Source organism: Amblyomma americanum, chromosome 6 (genome assembly GCF_052857255.1).
Source record: "Amblyomma americanum isolate KBUSLIRL-KWMA chromosome 6, ASM5285725v1, whole genome shotgun sequence".
NCBI lineage: Eukaryota > Metazoa > Arthropoda > Arachnida > Ixodida > Ixodidae > Amblyomma > Amblyomma americanum.
This window is the reverse complement of record NC_135502.1, coordinates 99,133,185-99,151,555: the sequence shown is the minus strand read 5'-3', so window position 1 is coordinate 99,151,555 and position 18,371 is coordinate 99,133,185. Positions and strand designations below refer to the sequence as shown.

The 18,371-nt window shown below is 48.9% G+C and overlaps 1 pseudogene; it reads right to left on the bottom strand.

The window, feature by feature from the left end:
- Window positions 1-735: 735 nt before the first annotated feature.
- On the bottom strand, window positions 736-2,479 carry LOC144095409 (speckle-type POZ protein B pseudogene; annotated as a pseudogene).
- Between the last annotated feature and the right edge of the window lie 15,892 nt (window positions 2,480-18,371).

Here is an 18,371-nt window from a genome sequence, read left to right as displayed (position 1 = left end):
AACCTTTTTTCATTCATTTAATCTATACTACATCATTCATCACACCTACACTCATCATTGATGCCCTGGGGCAATAAATGTAGCTTTAAAAAAAGTTATTCTGTAGCCATCCGCGTCAGCTCCTCTTTCTTTTGTCTTTAACTCCCTCTCCATTCCTTTCCTCATGGCGCAGTTGAGGCGTCCACGCATATACAACTTTCGCTGTAAAAACGACAGCGCTAATGCTGGCCCAAGCAGTTTCCAGATTTGCGTAGCATAACGTGAACGTAACTTTTTGAAGTGAAAAGCTTCACTACGCTAGGTAAAACAGTCTTCGGGTAGGCAGCTCAACGGCCTTAAACGACCTTTAGCCCAACCAAGGGTTGCCATGTATGACCATATGTGGTACAGTTTCGAACCCTTTACCCCTGGCATTGACCCATGACCTTTAGTTGACCTTTGACATTGGATGGCCTTTGGGTTGACCTTTGGATTGACCTTAAGAACGTCCGATTGGGTGAAGTGAAGCCACGTGATGACATCCGATGGGGGTGTCGTAAGACCATGTGATAGCCAAGTTAAGCCGCTGCGATTTTATTTTATGTTTACGAATGCACTTCGCTCAGAAATGCTAGCTCTATTAGATGTCAGTTTCGGGGTCAGTCTAGAGATGGCTGCGGCGCCAACTTCTGCCGCGGTTTCAGGACGATATTCGAGTGTGAGAGACAAATGTATTTCATGGTCTCAAAAACAACGGGCTAAAGGCACAAGGCAGGTTCAGACGTTATGAAGAACAAAGGAGCAATGAAGACGTCCTTTTCATACTGCACCAAGCAGCACACCAAATGGGTCACAAAGAGCAGCTTCCCTTTATTTTTAAGGCTGACCTGTGCACTGATTTAACGAATATAAAGGCCCACAAAGTCACAGAAAATGTCAAGCGTGATTTCGTTTGGAACTTCTTTCCGGTAACCAGATGATCCGACATTTGCAACCAATGGACGCCATCGTGTCTGTATTTTCCCCGACGGGATCGGTCGTTCGTTCCGAAAATTTTCTGACATCAGGTGGCCGAATCATAAACCCCTTCGAAGTGGTATGCATGCACGCGCCAAAACCGCGACCATGCGCGGCACGCGTGCAATCACAGCACCTTCAGTGAGTCCCTGCTTCGCTTGGCCGGCGGCTCGGCATGCTGGCTGGCCAGAGTCAGCAGCGCCTCTTCCACCAGGTCCGTTCGGCGCTCGCGGATGGCCTTCCAGCCGGTCGTCTCCATCACGTGGCCGATGTGCGCGCACACGAACTCAAGGGCGCCCCTGCGCAGCTCGCGGGCGCTGTGCGAGTCGGCCAGCAGGAGCGTGTCCGCGGCCGAGCCCACGGTCAGCCCTGAGAGGAGCGCCACCTCGCAGGCGGCCTTGAGCCGCTCCAGCTGGTACTTGTCGGCAGCCACGAAGAGCGGCAGAGGCTTCTCGATGCTGTCGGGAACGCGTCCCGTGTACATGAATCGGAGCAGAGCGGCGAACACGTCGTGCTCGACGTCCTGCACGACCACTTCTCCGAGGGCCTGCTCCTGCATCGGGTGCGCGAACATAGCCCGGAAAACGGAAGAGCGGGCGGCGAGGATGCTTCTGTGGGCTCCGAAGGTGCGTCCGTCCACCCGAAGCGTGACGTCACTGTTGTAGCTGCTGTCCAGAAGCCAGCCCAAGTCCTCCGACAGGTGGCACTCGGGAATCGCTACCACCCCGTCCACCGGCCCAGCGACGACGGTGGAACTTTCCAGGGCGCTCAGCTCGCACTTGAGCTTCAGGGTGTCGGCTGGCAGGAGACCGTCGGCGTCCAGCTTGAGGGATGCTCTGCTAATGAACTTTGCGAAGCCCCATCCGTCGCCCCTGCGCGAGAAAAGGCGCGTCCTGGTCTGCTTCGTGTTGACTTCCTCCTTTTTGGTGTCGATGATGGAAAATGTCGCTTTCGCGCACACCCGCCGGCCGTTGCAGGACACTAGAAAGAGGGACAAGAAGTCCCTGCAGCTCTCGCTCCCACCCCTCGGGTACAACTTGAGGCGCCAGGCCACGTTTTTCCTCTCTCCCGCGGCGAATGTTGAACTTAGCAGCGCTTCCGCGGTGTTCTGCCGGCAGAGGCTGAAATTGGTTACCGTCCACAGGAAGGACATCTTGACAATCCTCTGATCGGTGAGACAGGCCCTCCCTTCAATGGGTGTAGCAACGACCCCTTCCCGAACCGGTGGCGGCTTCTCTACGTCGCCCGACTCCATGTCCGGCAGGAGGAACTCCAGGGTGGTGTGCAGCTGGGCGAGCAATTGGCCGCCCGCATCGGCGCGACCACCGGAAGAAGCAGCTCGGGGCCCTTCTTCACGGAACCACGGTGGCCGGCGACCATACCAGCGTCTTCTTCCTTCACTCTCCGTGCAAGTGAAGCTGCTGATGTTGCACAGAGCGGCTAAACAGTCGGGTGTGGGAAATTGTAAACAAGAATATGACATGCCGCTTTCCTGCGGTGGTCAAGATGTACAAACCTTGACATTACAGACGTTATGACCCCGCCACCTATGCGGCGAGCAGTGGCAATCCGTGGTGGAAGTAATGAGGGTGACATTAACTGAAAGGCGCTTGCTTTATTACATCTGTAGCTTAAAGATTCAAGTGCATTAAAAAAAAACTTTCAACCAAATGATAATGGCGATATCAGCCATTGATGTCAGAAACCATTTTTTGTCGGTAGCAGCGTTGCTGATGGTGGCGCTAACGCCAGCAGAGGGCCTCTTTCACCTTCACAAAACACTCCAGTTGTCTGCCACGCTCGACCATACAAGCACAATCCGGCTTTGGCAGGCCTGATTATCTAAACATCTTTTCACTGTAAATAAAAAATTATATATTTATTGATTGTAGTAGCTGAGAAAAAAATCTCTAGTCCTCGAGGATGGATGTAAACATGAATTGCAATGCAGGAAAGGCAAACCCTATTCTTGCACGGCTCATATGATCCTCACAGCTGCACACCAGTGTCTTGGGGAGCGCCCCTCAAACGCCGACCACCACGTCGAAGAAAAAAAAATTAGAGCTCGTTATCATACAAACCTGATGGATAGCTCCACAGGACTTGTGCTCTAGGGCTCGCGGGATTGAACTAATAGCGACAACTCATGAGACGCTGTCGCCTTGCTTATCAAATCGCACCAAAACTGGGCATGGGCCTCTCGAATACAGGGGAGAATTTAAGCTGCTTCATGCCGCGCGCAGGCTTTTACCAGCGCGGAACTATGAAGGCGCTGCTCCGGCGACAGCGCGGCATTTAGGCTCTGGGGGTGAACTGAAAGTTTCGCTAAAGCTCCTTTAGGTTCGCATCCGTGACCTCCTTCGTGCCCGACAACGGGAGCTAAAAGCATTTCACGCTTAAAAATTTTAGTGCGAAATCACTCATACGCTCACCAACATTGACTAAGAATCTTTTCCGTCCGATCTTGTGCCGACACTTAGCAACAGCGACGCTTTGCTTAGTTAAAAAAAGCATAGCACATAGATACCTCCAAATTTGGCCCGGCCGATTCATAATTTGACCAAAGCCAACACGATCGTGACCTCCAAATTTGGCGCTGGCCATGTCCAAAATTTGGCACGGGCCAACCCCGAGATTTTACAAAGACCGATTTAGCCCAAAGCTAACCATGACTTACTGTGCCCAGCACGAACGTGACCCCCAAATTTGGTACTGGCCATTTCCAAAGTTTGGCCCGGGAAACCCCTGAAATTTGACCTTGGCTGATTTGCACCACAATCGACACCGAACAATACTCGACCGTGTCCAACGCAATAGTACCTCAACATGTCGCCCGGGCCAACCCCTAAATTCGATCTTTGTCGATTTGCGCCAAAATCGATGTCCAACTCTTAATTGACCGTGCCCAACATGATGGTGGCATCCAAGTCTCGCCCAACTCATTACCAAAAATTGGCCCTGGCCATCCCTGAAAGCTGACCATGGCCGAGTTGTGCCAATAGACCAGTTCTTCCGCATTATAATCGGTTTAACTAAGTTAAAATCCTGACAGTTTTTTTACGCCCCTAAACTTCTTACTATGTCCGGCGCGCCCATGAATGCGTTGCCCAATACATTTGACAAATGTTTCATGGCGGGTTTCAGGAGGATGAACTTGTCGAGATGAACGCGAGACACCTTGCCGAAACGTTGTTCCGTGGACCGAAGCTTCTCCCCGACCCCTTGATGGCGTTTTGTTGGTTGCTGACAATGAACAAATTAAAATGAGCGCCGACCTAACTAAAGCGAGTCGAGGTATAAAGCACTGCAGGTGCGTTACCGCGAACGCACGATGAATACTCTTCACATCTGTGAGAAATAACAGGATGCTAACTTTTCCGCTACTGGCCCTGTTTCATGTGTCAGCGCTCATATGCAAATTTAACACACGCAGTGTGTGTCGGCAATATTCACAAGATGAATGACACAGAGCATGCACTTGCCTTCATTAATATTTTACTGCGTGCAGTACTGCTCTTGCGACTGAAAACATGTTTTATGCTTATGCGTGTGAAGCCCATAGAGACGATATAAAACCCTTCATCCCCAAATACCAAGCGCGAATGTTTATCATTTGCATTTTTATGATGCACTTTTACCGGCAGGTGACACACTTGCGGGCCTGCACGTTCCTGAAGCCGTACACCCATCTCTACCCTTCAGAAGACTCCATCAATCAAAAAAGCTCGCCCCATCAGCCACCCATCAGAAGGCTAGTAAAAGGAAAAAGCGACGGCGAAATGAAAATCAGACAGACAGTGGGAAGGCGACCAATGTAAAAGTGAAATGAACAATCAGTACTGCTAATGCACCTATCTCATCCCATCGCATGATTGCCTGTGCTTTCTTCTTTTTCTAGCGATAGGCCCACTACGGTAGCATTTCGAGCCTTGGCGCCGCCACGCTGTCACGTGGTTGGTCACGTGGTGCGCAGCAGCTGCCGGCGGCGCGGCGCCATGGCTGATCACGTGGTTCGTCACGTGACCAGCCACGTGGTGCGGAGCAGCTGCTGCTGCCGGCGGCGCAGAGCGCCAGCGAAACCGAGCAGCCACAGCTCTGCGCATGCGTCGTGTCAAGTGGGACGAAGATGAAGGAACGCCCAGCGAAACGGAGCGGCGAAAGACTGAATTTGCAGTTCAACTGAGCAAGTTCCACCCGGCCAGTTGTGGCTATCGCGTCACTCCAGGTTGAGCCAGAGCTAAACCACCGCCAATTTTTTATTTTGTCTCCATAATTAATGTCTGACTGTTCTCATGTACGAAAAATTGAATTATGTCTTTTTAACGTTCCGAACCGACTCGAACTCTGAAGGGCACCTTTAGTCGAGGGCTCCGGATTAATTTAGACCAACTGGGGTTCTTTAACGTGCGCTGACATCATACAGCACACGGAAGTTTTTGCATTTCACCCCCATAGAAATACGGCCGCCACGGTCAGGATAGAACCCGCGAGCTTGGGATCAGAAGCCGAACTTCAAGGTCACTGAGTCAACGCGGGGGGTTTTCATATACAGGGTGCTTCACCTAATATCTTGCACAATTTTTGAAAATAGGCTTTTTGAGTTAGAAGACCGCTTTTTCCGGCATAGCATTGTCAGCGGTGTAGTACATCAGAATACAGCTTACATGTCCTAACTAGCAGGCTGGTTAACGAATACTGAGTAGTTAGCTTTCTAACTATTACCGCTAGGTTCCTTAATTATTGAGAGGCGTGTTGTTCACCGCAGGTAATATCCATATCAATTTTTAGAATTAGAATTTCGAAAACGCGGTTATCCTCGGAGCTGTGTCCAGCGAATTTTTGCTACATCGCGCCAAAATACAGGCGCTTTCGAAAAGCTTGCAGGCAAAGCAACCTCTCCAGTGCACGTAACTCGTAGAAATAGCAAAAATGTGTTGGGCCACAGCGGCGAGGGTAACCACGTTTTCGAAATTCAACAAACTGATATGGATAATAATTACGGTGGGATACACGCCTTTGATTAATTAAGAAGCCTAACAGTAATCATTAAAAAGGAAACTATTCAATATTAGTTAACCATACTACTAGTTAGCACGTCTTATCTTGTTTCTGATGTACTACACCACTGGTAGTGCTATGCCAAAAAGCGCCGTTATAACTCAAAAAGCTTGCTTTTAAAAATTGTGCAAAGTTTTAGGTGAAATACCTGTGTGAAAGGGTGACGGCGCTAGCGGGGTTGAGCGGATACACCCCTGCATTCTGGACAGCGACCGGAAACCACTGGAGCAGCAGCTCGTGTACCTGACCTTAGCACAGGTGTCTGTCCCTGACGAGAGGAATGGAACAACTATCGTCATTACGCAGCTGCGCCATTTATGATGCAGTGAACCACACCTGAACAACTGGTCGGAGACTGAGCGCTCTTGAAAGGGTCACCTTAATTTAGGTCGCCAGGAACGCGAACCAGTATGGGCAATTTCTGCGGTTTTCAATCATGCTGCGCCTTTTGAAGGTTATGTGGTGCTAAGAGCCCATATTAACCCATTAAGCGACGGTTATTTCGCGCTAAGTAAACAGCTGAGGCGACAGACTTCTTGTTTCCGAACGCCGCAGACTTTCGTATGCAAAAAACGAGAGCTTGCTTCAGAATTAAGAAAGCTCTTGCAACGAATGAATTTAATATTTCAGGTGAAACAGCTCCTCAATTCAATATTAATAGTTGCTCTAGAAAACGATGTTAACTATAGTACACATCTGCTCATGGTATACGTGTGAATGCGTCCCGGCATGATATTCTATAGGCAAGATGTCGAAGATTTCAATAAAGGAAAGTGGTTCCTGTGCAGGCTCGTGCCATTATAAGTGACTATAAATCCGATAGAAAATGAGTATAGAGGAGTCGATTCAATTTAACGACGCCAAATATACAGATTGCACCAAATTGTTTGTTTGATGTGAGAGAATATAGCGAGCTTTCCACATCATGGCCGATGAATAATTCAAGGCGAACTAACGGCATGGTCGCTGAAGCTCGTGTACATTTTGTGAGCAACAACACTTGGAGCATGATGAGACAGACACTTCGGAACGCACAACGGATACAAAAAATATGCCCTCAACGGGGATTCACAGCTGGCTGCTGAAACGATACAGCGAAGTTTCGTTACGCCACGCTTGTTGGAATGAACCTGCACGCTGTTGGAGGTTGGCAGCTGCTACGCCCACACAAATAGCCTTTCAGCGGCAAACACAAGTGAGGACCGTTTGAAGGGTGGAACAAATCGTTGTCGGCATGTGATTAAAAAAAGGAACGTGGGCGCCAGATGTATGATGTATTCGTTCGTAATCTTAAAGCGAACAGGCACAACTAACAGTACCCTTCGAGTTACTATTTTAACTACTAGTCGAGCTCCGTAAAATTTAACCTGCCACGTGCGCTCTAGAGAAAGACGACGTTCAATGATCCATTTTAAGAGACATCATTCAATTCGATCACTAAAATGATTGCAGGTTGAAAGGGAAACTTATAAAACACATTCTTAGAAGCGCGTCTACCTTTAAAAATGGTCTATAGACAGTCTATAGACTTCTTATGACACTCTTTCCTTTCTATAGGTTTATTTTGTCGATTTGTAGTCTATAGACTGCCTCCACACGAAAGGATTTGGCGATAGACGGTCTATAGACTTTACAGAGAGAAGCCTATGGGCAGTCTATAGACTATAGACTTTCTAAAGAAAGTTTTGTAAGGGCTAGACGGGATGCTTGGTTTCGCACGCAGCTCCAATCACTGCGCGCGTACCTCCGGTGTACCTCAGCTGTCAAAAATGGCAGAGTGCCTGGTCCTTCACTGTGAGAATCCAACAGTTGCTAAAACACGCAAGCAAACCGTTCATAACGGCAAATCTCGAGACATTTCCTCGCTTCTGATACCGCATGCAAGCACTGCAGTTGCACGGCTGTGGCAGTTTAAAGGAGGCTGTCTTGGGTACCGCAGGCATTCTGACGTGCTCGAAACACTTCATTTTTTTTTTAAATTATCGAATGAATAAGACTAATCCAAAGGAAACGTCTTTTAATCTTGGCAAAGGTGTACCAAAATAAAATTGGTGGAAGAACTATGTGTCGCATAACGAGTCGACTGTTATGGGTGAAAAATACCGTTCACTGTTGAGATAAAAGGCAAAAACCGAAGGCTTAACGCACTAATTCGCAGTAATTTTTCTCTGTACCAGTTATCTACCTTTGCCACACACCGACAACTGACAAAGATCAGGGTTTTACTTCAAATTTTTTGCGCTATTGCTGATGGAAACTGTTGCTGAGTGCGGGTGACGCCATCTTCGGACGCCTTAGGCGTCGTAGAATGCGTTACGCCTATTGTGCAATAGATTTGATGTTTGCTCCAACTTTCGATGACGAGAAATTTTTCAGCTTCTTTCTAAGTACTCGATTGTAAACCTAGATTTCTGAAGCGAGTAAACGTCTTGGATATTTCTATTTCATTTGAATCAACATGTAACTCACAAGTGACCCGTGGTTTTGTCGATATTTAAAGCTTCCAGTGATAGCCAAAAAAAGAAATGCGTTTTCGTAAGTCTTTAATCATCCCCAGAAAGGTAGAATATGGTTCAGCAGCGTCATCACTGGCATCTTCTATAATAACACGAAAAGCGCCTATTGCCTTCAATTTAGAGTTTCCGCAGGCAACATGGACCAACGTGCTTTCTCCGTCCGAGCACGGCTTCAGGCTCTGCAGTAGTTGTGAGACCACACTTGCCTCTTCCCAACCACAATACAGCGACGCTCTGGACGACCGTACTGCCACTTACCTTGTCCAGCGAGACTTTTTCAACGCTTTTGACACATAGGACCAAGACACCGCTCTTTAAGAGCTCGCTGTAGAAGATTTGCGGGGCTATCTTTGTGTTTAGCTGGCTTGGGAATTTTGCTGTCGGCTGTACTCAAAGGGTCGTATTTCGAGGGTCCAAGAGCTCTCGGGCCTTCGCCTCCTAGCGCTGTTCACTAGTTCGTGTAACCGGAAGGGCGCTCTCACAGGTGTTTGGGGTGAGTGTGCGAATGGGCAGTACACAGATGGGATGTGGGTATTCGAAGATGTAGTGATGAGGTGTGGGGGGCTGGCTCGTCGGGGGTACAGTATGAAGGGAAGAGTGGAACAAGTGCGCCAAATTAGGGGATAGGAATGAGCTAGTTAAAAGTTGCCGCCAGTGTGTGCTTTGTAAGCCGTCTAGTGAGGAGTACGAAGGAGGGTATATGATGCGGCTTTGACTGTAGTGCTGTGTAGCAGTGTGGTAGTCAATGAGCTCGTTTTGGGTGTGAGCGTACGGCTGTAGGTTGGAGATTCCATCTAGCAGCTCCTGGACGCTAATATCACGCGCAAACGCATGAGCGCGCTCATTTCCGAGGATTCTTGCATGCCCAGGGTTACATGTAATTGCGATTTGTTGCTGTGGTGCTGGTTGTTTAGATAGTATGTGGGTTGAAGATGAAGGAACCGTGCCTTTACGCAAAAGTCTGTATACTGCTTGGGAGTCTATAGATGAACATGTGATCTCTAAGAGGGGTGCAGGTGTGTGCTATATGCATTCATATGGCTGGGCGTCGTGCCTGGAAAAGCTACCAAGGTGGGCCAGCTAGGTCACATGACTTTGTGACGTGTTCACAATATGCCCAACTGATTGTGAGAAAATTTGCCACCGTGCTAGTTGGCACTTAAATAAATGATCGTTCCCGAGGAGCAACCTGGTTCTCACAAGCTCCAACGGAGGCAGCACCTGCCATCGCAGGGCAGTGCCGCATCGCTTAACCGCCTCACCCCTGCGTCAGGAGTCGTATGGCGACTCCTACCAAACTAAAAACTCAAAATAGAGAATGGCTAATTCCACATAGTTGGAAATGAGCCCATTAATTGCCTTAAGGCGGGGCTCTTACCCTCCTGTTTTTTCAGTACGCAGATACCTCTATTATGGTCCACGTCAGCCCTGCAGCAAATACAACCCGCCATCAGTGCGATCAGCATTAAAGCGCAATGCATATTTGTGTGTTGCTAACGTAGATTTATTGAATCCCATTGTAAGATAGACTGGGCTTTTTTTGCTGCCCACCATAATTATTCCCTCACATTTTTTTTGTATATGAAAAGATGACGGAGAGAGCTTAGGGGGGGGGGGGGGGGTGACATAGCGGGGCTGAACGGATGTGGCAAATGGTTTAAAAAGCAAGCACTAGCTACGCCACTGTATTCGTGATGAAGGTAGCCTACAGCGACAGGAAGCCACTTAAACGCTAATAGGTGCACCTGGCCTTAGAGCACGTGTCTGAACTCGGTGACAGGAAAGCAGTAAGTATTGCCACTACGCTAGTGCAGAGCTTAAAATCGAGCGAATCGCGCTTCAACGGTAGTTGGAGTCTAGGAGTTCTTCAAAGGGCTAGCCGAATTCGGGTCGCAGAAGGAGCGAACCAGTATGGGTCATTCGTGCTGCTTCTTCGTGTTGCTCTTCACCATTTCTCTCACGGTTCCCGATCGTGCTGAGTCTTTTGAAGATGATCTGGAGCTACAAGCAGACATGAATCCCGTAAGTGAAGGTTATTCCGCGCTAACTTGCAACCTCTTATGACAGGCTTCTTTTTCAGCACACTGGATAATTTGGCATGCAAAAAGAAATGCTTTTTTATAGTTCATAAAATTTTCCTTGTGATGGACGCCTTTTTGTATAAATTATTAGTAGCCTTACAAAAGGAGATTAACTACGGTCCACATGTACTCATTGTGTATACGTGTGCTTAAACACGTGCTCCCGCGACAATATCCAGTCAAGATATCCAAGTTTCAATAAAGGAACTGGCTTCTGTGCTGGCTTGTGTGATTATAAGTGACTATAAATCAGAAATAAAATTAATAACGAGTAATCAATTCAATTTAGATGTGAAATATAGAGATTTCACGTAATCATTAATTTTTATTTAAGAAAATAGCGCACTTTCGGCATCATTGGCAATGACTCTTTCAGGATAAGCTAATTGGCTGTGGCTTAAATACAACATGTAATAAACTATAATCGGTGCATGATGAGACAGGACACTGCAGAATGTGGTCCCATTTATTCAAGTTTATCAGAGGAAAATGACATTCCAAGCACAAAACGCATGGCAGATGCATAAAAAAAGAAAGGCCCCCAGTGGGGATTCACAAGTGGGTGCTGAAGCAGTGGGAAGCAGTTTCGTTATGGCACGCTTTACGGAATGAATCCTACCGCTGGTGGAGGACAGATTCTGATGTGTCTCCTCAAATAATCTTACAGCAGGCAATACAAAGGACGGCAGTTTAGAGGCTACCAAGAATCTTTATTGATACGATTAAAAGAAAAGTTATCCGGACGCCAGATATATGATGTATTCTGTCAAAAACGTCAAGCAAGCAGATGGGACTAACAGTACCCTTCAAATTATCACTTTAGTTACTAGTCGAGTTTTGTAATGTTTTAAGCTGAGACCTGCGCCAGTTGAAGCAGCAAAAGAGGGCATTCAAAACTTTAGAACACTAAAATTTAAGGTAAAAAGACAATTCAGGCAATTAACGCGGGCGGCCACAATCTGTACTAAAACGTTGCTGAAAACTAAACATTTTGACAGAATTGCCAGTCTGGTTGGGTTTGATAACTTGGTCTGCACGGTAGCGCTTGTGAGAGCGAGCCAGAGCTTCATCAGCTTCGCCTTCGTGCTGCTGTTCCTCTTCCGTCGGCGCTGGCCCCAGATGCTCCAAGCGCCAGCAATCTTTCTTACGATACCTCTGGGCGAAAAGTCACCATCCTGGCGGTCTAAGAGCCCTAGACAATAGCAGGGCCTTAGTAAGGTTTTTGGTGGTCAGAGTGAACAATTTCACGGCCGCGGCGATGGTGATCGGTCGAAACCGTGAGTGGTTGAACGAGATAATTCACAGGGGAGGTTAACTGAAGAGCGTTGTAGGGGCCCTGGTATTTTCTCAGAAGCTTGGTAGACTGGCCTGAGCTGCAGGAGGACACCAAAATCCGAGCCAAGGGGTCGGGACGATAAGAATGCGGCAGACAGGCGGAAGCGGCGCGGGTGCTCTTCTGACGGTGCTGGCCGTGAGACGCATAAGAACGCGCAATTTTACGGCATTCTTGAGCACACTTAGCTGTTCGGGAGAAGTTTGTAAATTCGGAGGCATCGAGGTGGTAAGAAACCCCGCCATTAGGCAGGAAGGCTTACTGCCGTACAGAATAAACACGATGAGAATCGAGTTGTTGCTTGCGTTGCAGAGGTGTACACGCAGGATGCGAAAGGCAAAACACAGCCTCAATATGAGTGATCGGAAGAAATATACATGGCCATCATGTCGCTGAAGGTCCGGTAAAAACGCTCGACCAAGCCGTTCGTCTGCAGAAGGTGTGAAGACGTTGTGCATAGATAGATATCACACTCCTGCAGAAGGCCTTCCACGACGTAGGCCAAAAAGACACGACCCCGATCACTGAGCAATTCTTGTAGCGCTCCGTGACGTAGATTGATGTTATGAAGTATGACACCGGTGATGTCACTTTCCGTTGCAGCTGTTGACTGGGCAGCTTCCGCACACCGCGTGAGATGACCGATGGTGGCGACGATACAGCGGTTCCCTGCAAAAGTGCTGAGAAGAGGCTTTTAAGGGTCAATACCATCGCGGTCGAATGGGCTGGCTGGACAGGGCATAGGTTGCAGAAGGGCAGGGGACTGCGTCTATGGGTTCTTGCGACGCTGACGTTCGAGACGAAAACGAACGTCCTGGCTAACAAAATGGTATACGCCCGCCAGTAGTAACGATGCTGCAGGCGGGTTAAAATTTTCTCATCAGTCCTGCATGGGGCATTACGAGTCGTCGCGATAACTAGCGAAAATGACAGAGCAGATATGACGTGGAATTATGAGCAAACATTTTCGACCATACGACAGGCACTTCCGACGGTAGAGCAGCTGGTCACATACGACAGAGCGATGTGCTTGACGACTGCTCTAAAAGGAGGCGCGCTGAGTTCTTGGCTAAGGAATTCAGAACTTGCGCAAAACTAGTATTCTTGCGCTGCTCAGAAGTCATATCAATAGTGTCAAGAGAAGGTGTGAGGCCAGAGGTAGAGGGTGGCTGAGGATCAGAGGGCAAAAGGGAACGAGAGAGGGCGTCTGCATATGAGTACTTACGAGCGCAGCGATAAATGACCCGCATGTCGCAATTTTGTAAAGCGAGAGACCAATGAGCGCGGTGGCCACATGGATCTTTGGGAGAAGAAAGCTAGAAAAGGGCATAGTGATCTGCGATAACATCAACTGGGTGCCCGGATAAGTTAGGACGAAATTTTGTCGTCGGTCAAACAATCGCCAAACATTCTCGGTGGCTGAATAATTAGTCTGTGCATTCGTGAGTGCAAAGCTGGCGTTAGCGACGAGGTACTCATTGAAGCCAGGCTTGCGCTGCCCTAAAACGGCATTCAGGCCGATGCCACTGGCATCTCTATGTTCTATAGGGGCGGAAAAGTCAAAATGATGCAAGATCAGAGAGGTCATGAGAAGATGGCACAGCGTGATAAGAGCTTCGTCGTACCCTGGAGACCATGCCGACAAGTTGGGGCTGCCGACGAGTTCTGCCAACGGCAGCAAAATTTCTAGCGAAGGGGCAAAAATACGAGCAAAGAGCGATAAAGCTTCAGAGTTCCCTTATTGATGAGGGCGTCGGAAAATCGGTAACTGAACAGGGCTCGATAGTGTCCGCGAGGACACCGACCTTGGACAAAACGTGGCATGGACTGGTCAGCTGTAGGACGCCAACGCGATACCTCTTTACAATGAGTTGCAAGCCAACATCGCTGAGACATCGGAGAGCAGTCTCGAGAGAAAAGTGAGATGGAAAATCCTTGGACAAAATGGTGACATCGGCCACGTAGCAGATGCAAGTTTGTGATTTCAGCCCTCGGAGTATGTTGTCCACCATGAGCTCAAGAGTGGCAGCAGCGTGGTACAGACCGAAGGGCATGACATTAAACTGATACAGCCCGTCAGGCACGGTGAAAGCAGTTTTCTGGCGATCGGCTTCGTCCACCGGCACCCATTAGTACCCAGAGTGCAGATCCAACATATATAATAGAGAGAGACGAGCTAGTTGGTGGTTATTAGTAGAATGCATCTTGAAACCGCGCAAAAAAGACAAGGGACGAGGAAGAAACCAACAGGACAGAGCGCGGAACTTGAACTGGTTTATTGCAACTATGCGTCACATTTATACAATCATCACATTTATACAAGGAAAAGTACTCCGCTCCCTGCAGGCAGGTCAAGGGCGCCATCGATACGAGGCGCAGGGTAGACGTCCTTCCTAGTAATTTTGTTTAGCCGTCGGTAGTCCAAGCAGAATCAAATGGAGCCGTTCCTTTTCTTTACGAGCCCCGCCGGAGAAGCCCACGGGCTGTGAAAGTGCTGAATTGGTGCAGCATATCGCTCACCTATTCACCAGTGATGCGGCGCTCACGGGCAGAGACGCGGTAGGGGCGCTGGAGCAAAGGACCATGGTTTCCGGTTTCGATATGTAGTTAACCCCTGTCGTAGGGCCCAAAGTTTTTTGGTGTGAGTAGAACGACTCCCGGGACCACTGAAGCGAAGCGACGTTCTGGGCATATTGGAGAGGAGATAGAGCGGCATCGACGAAACGGAAAGAAAACATCGGGCGGGCTCGGGTCTGCGACTTCGATGGGAGGAGTGAGGCCGTTGATGTGAAACACGTCAGGTGGTTCATCAACGAGAGCAGAAGGGCCGACGGGATCGTTGACACCAACTGAGTCAACGGATTTCCCCGAAGGAAAGTAGTGGAGTAATGCTACTGGTTTGCAACGTACAGAGCACTACAGCAATGAGAAATTCTGAGCACAGCATGCGTGAGCAGGACAGACTTGCGGTGAATATAAAGGACAGAGGGTGTATAAGGGGCAGTAGCGTCAGAGAGAGCAGCACAATTCAGTAGCACAAGAACAGAAGACAAAGCCGGCACGTCTTTGTCGTATGCGGCGACAATAAGCGCAGCGGTAACAGGGGAGGCGTCGTACAGCGGCGACAGATTAATGTGAACATGTGCACAGTAGATGACGGCGTAATGTTCACCCGAGTATGTCCACCCGAGAAAGTCTCAGCTGAGTATGCCGTAAGAGGAGAGGGCGTAAACAATGAACTTAATGGTGTAGGAGAGGCTTTGGATGACGAGGCTGGTGGTGCGCGCTGTTGGAGGTCGAACGTGTTCAGCGCTCGCGATTCGAAGCGAAATGTGACAAAGTGGCGTCGCTACTCTTTTTCTGTTTGCGGCAACATGATCATAAAGGACACCGCAGCACCAGTGTCGACTAATGCATCAACAGCAACACCTTCAGCGAGCACGTCAATAATGTTCACAGAAGCGGGAATAGGGCTTGAGACGGTCGGTGATGGCGTAGTTTCTGTCTCCGGAAATGCGACGCCTGGTTTTTCGTTTGGAGGGTGGCTACCGGGGAAGCATAGTGCAGAGAGAATGGCGTCGAGGAGACGGCGAGCTGTGGGTCTAGGAGTCGGCACGAGACGAAGAGGAATTCTGGGGCGGACCAGAAAAAGACAGGTGTGGAGGGCAATGGGACGTCGTACGCTGGCGCGCGCACATACTCGTGCGACACCATCGAACCACATGGCCGGCGATACCATGTAACTTGTAAAGTTCTCGCTGTTCTACTGGGCCCGACTGCGCAACCCTTGTTCGGCGCGAAGTTTCCGGATAGCGCGGCGGCCGTACACATCGGCCAGGCTGGTTTTGGGGCCGCCCAGGTAGAAGAATTGGCTTCGTGGTTTCAGAACCTCAAGATGTCTGCGCCGGTCAAGTAAAATATGACGTTGGTGAGCTCAACGCCGTTATCATATTTCTTATAGGCGCTCACACGTTCGCAGGAGGCCAGCCAGTCATCAAAGTCGGTGTCGTTCGTGCTGCTGAAGATGGCAGAGTCGCGCTGCCGCACGGTCCTGGAACAGAACAGATGACAGCGGTAGGAACTGGCTGGCCAAGTTGAATCTTGGTGTAGACCATCGTGGTAAAACCAAGTAAGGTGCGACTGTGGAGCGACATGGCGAGAGCAGAGAGAGAGAAATAGAGAAACAACTTTATTGCCATAGAATGTCGGGATTTATGGCTGGTGGTCTTGTGTACCTCCAGGTGGGGGCGACTTCCTGAGCCCACGAAACAAGTGTCAGTTGGATGGCCTTGTCTGGCCTTCTGAGGAGTTGGTTCCATTCCTCTTCGGAGGGAGCTGACAGTTAGGTTCTGGGGGCGGGTCTCCCGCGCAACCCCAGAGGATATGCGCCTGGGGGGGGGGGGGCGATTGCTGCTTGCTTACAATTTTGGCAGGCCAGGAGAGCAGCCGGCATCTCCACCAGGTGTGAACAGAGAAATGTGGGCGACCACGATTTGTACTAAAACGTTGCTGGTCTGCAAGCCAGCGTTTGTTGTTGTTGCCTCTGGAGGAATAGCACCCACCCACGTTAGGGGGACTGTGTGAGGAGCCAGAGATTAGTGAGCTCCTTCCTCGTGCTGCTGTTCATCTTCGGCCAGCGCTGTCTGTTGGTGCTTCAAGCGCCAACAGTCTCCCTTTCAATAACATTATTCAGTTTCGTTACTGCGAACCTTACAGGTTAGAAGGCAGGACCTTTTGAACGCCCTTCTTAGAAGCAGATTTGTTAGAATGTCTGGCTCAACATGGACTCCGCGAGCCTCTGCTGTAGCTCAGTCGTGAACATGGTAGAATGCTAAGCCCTCAGTGTTGCGAATTCAACAACAGTCAAGACAGATAAAGCATGTGTTTAAATTCCTGCCATGGAAACGGCGCTTGCTAGTATACTGATAAAAAAGCCCTGCTCTTCTGGCAGGGTATCGCTGCACATGAGTAGTGAAAACAGTGTCTAAGAACACTGGCAAGCTGCGATTTGTCAGACATGAGTTCCAGCCGAGTATTTAGAGCAGCTGTATCGCTTTCTGAAACCACCATATTCCCAAGATCCTAATTCTTCTTACTCCGTTCATGGCGCAGTGCGAGCTTATAAGGTACCACGGCTACCCCTGCGATGCCCACTATGCGACTACAGAGGACGGCTACGTGTTGCAAGTGGACAGGGTTCCGCATGGAATCGGCAGCAACGGATCAACCACACAGGGGCAAGAGAACGTGACTTCTCACCGCCACCCCGTCCTCCTCCTGTCTCCCCTATTCACTGCGTCGGACATTCACTTCCTCAACTTTCCGTGGCAAAGCCTAGGCGAGTATCGTTTACCTTTTGTCACAAGGACGGAAATTACAAGCTTCGGCTTTAAATCGTTGTTAATGAAATGCAGTATTCGAGGCGGAACTGCCAACAGGGGTGACGGTCAGGCTATTTTGTGTTGGGTAGCTCGGTTAAACGTAGTGCGAGTCAGGACATGAGGATATGTTGTATACGGACGCAGACTTGGGCCTCAACTCACACCTATTGTGCACTCTCAAAGTATACAGCAAATACTAAAAATGGAGGTAGTAGCTGCAGAAGATGAAAACAAACACGGCATGATGAAACCAAATGCGGAAGAAAAATGTCTGTTTTTTCCACCCACGTACTGTTACGATGAAATCTTTATTCACTGAAAGACCCAATCGCACAGTAGCGTTACTTACGGCTGAACGGAACGAGGAAAGAAAGCGGCTAAACGTACAATGGACTAGAAAAAAGGATAACTATGCATAGTTGCAGGCAGCCTTCGATTTTCAAAGCAAAGATACGCGCATGCTTAAACTGTGGGTTCAAAATTATATTTTTGTGATTTATTTTAATAAACTAAAAGCGGCACAGGATAGCCGTTTCCCCATTAAGGCGGCGCAACAAGGCGTTCACAAAATGCGGGGGTAATTTCTTCTGTCAGTTTTCTAACTAGCATAATCAGTTACTGACCCATTTAGTTCCTGCAGTAAGCGTGCATGACTAAAGTGAAAACATAGAGGCAGTCGCTTTACGAGACTGCTCTGTCAGGTAGAACTCTCGTAGCGCGCCTGTGTTCGGAAATGTTCGCTTCCAGATGTTCGCCTCCAAAGATCAAACGGAAACAGATACCAGCTTTCCCAGTTTCTCTACGCCGTTACATGATGAAATACCATATGCAACGGTTAGGAAATCAGGCATTTTATTTTCTATTTTAGCTTTGGACAAACATTTAAGACACTGAACTGACACCAGTGAGAACAATGACTGGTATACTTATAAAGAAATGCACGCCTTGTAAACTTTTCGTGTTCGCAGGCTTTCTCCTCGCCGACGCGGGCTTCGACGTGTGGGCG